Here is a 568-nt window from a genome sequence, read left to right on the forward strand (position 1 = left end):
CCAGCCCCGCCCAGGGCCTCGGTGAGCGGCGGCGGGGGCGGCCGGCGGGGCGCCGCTTCCTGAAGTTACGCCGAGGGGGTAGAGGAGACCGGCAAGCGAGAGGCGGCCGCGCTGGGGCACCCCCGGGAACTTTCGCTCCCTTTTGATTGTTTGTTTGTTTTCCTTAATTATTTGTTTGTTTATTCATTTCTCAGTCAGGCAGCAGGCAGCTGCGCAGGGTTGGTGGTGCGGCAGGCAGGTGGAGGTGCGTGTCCCGCCCTGTCACACCCCCCCCCGCTCCCCCGGGCCCGGCCGGAGCGGGCGGCGGGAGGCAGCGCTGGCGGCTGGGACGGGACCCGCACCAGGAGCACACCCCGGGCACCCGGGCCTCCTTCCCATGTTTAATTCACCGGGTATTTCAGTTTCTGGATTTGTACAAAGGGAGGGAGAATAAAAACCCCACCACCCCATCCTACCCCATAGGAAGATCCTCATATCTGTATTTCTGAATATGAGTGCCTAAAACCGGGTCTCTAAATCCACACGTCAGAGAAAAAATGCTGTCTTGATTCCCAAGGCCTCTTAGTGT

This window comes from Calidris pugnax, unplaced genomic scaffold (assembly GCF_001431845.1).
Source record: "Calidris pugnax isolate Ruff unplaced genomic scaffold, ASM143184v1 scaffold95, whole genome shotgun sequence".
NCBI classification, from domain to species: domain Eukaryota; kingdom Metazoa; phylum Chordata; class Aves; order Charadriiformes; family Scolopacidae; genus Calidris; species Calidris pugnax.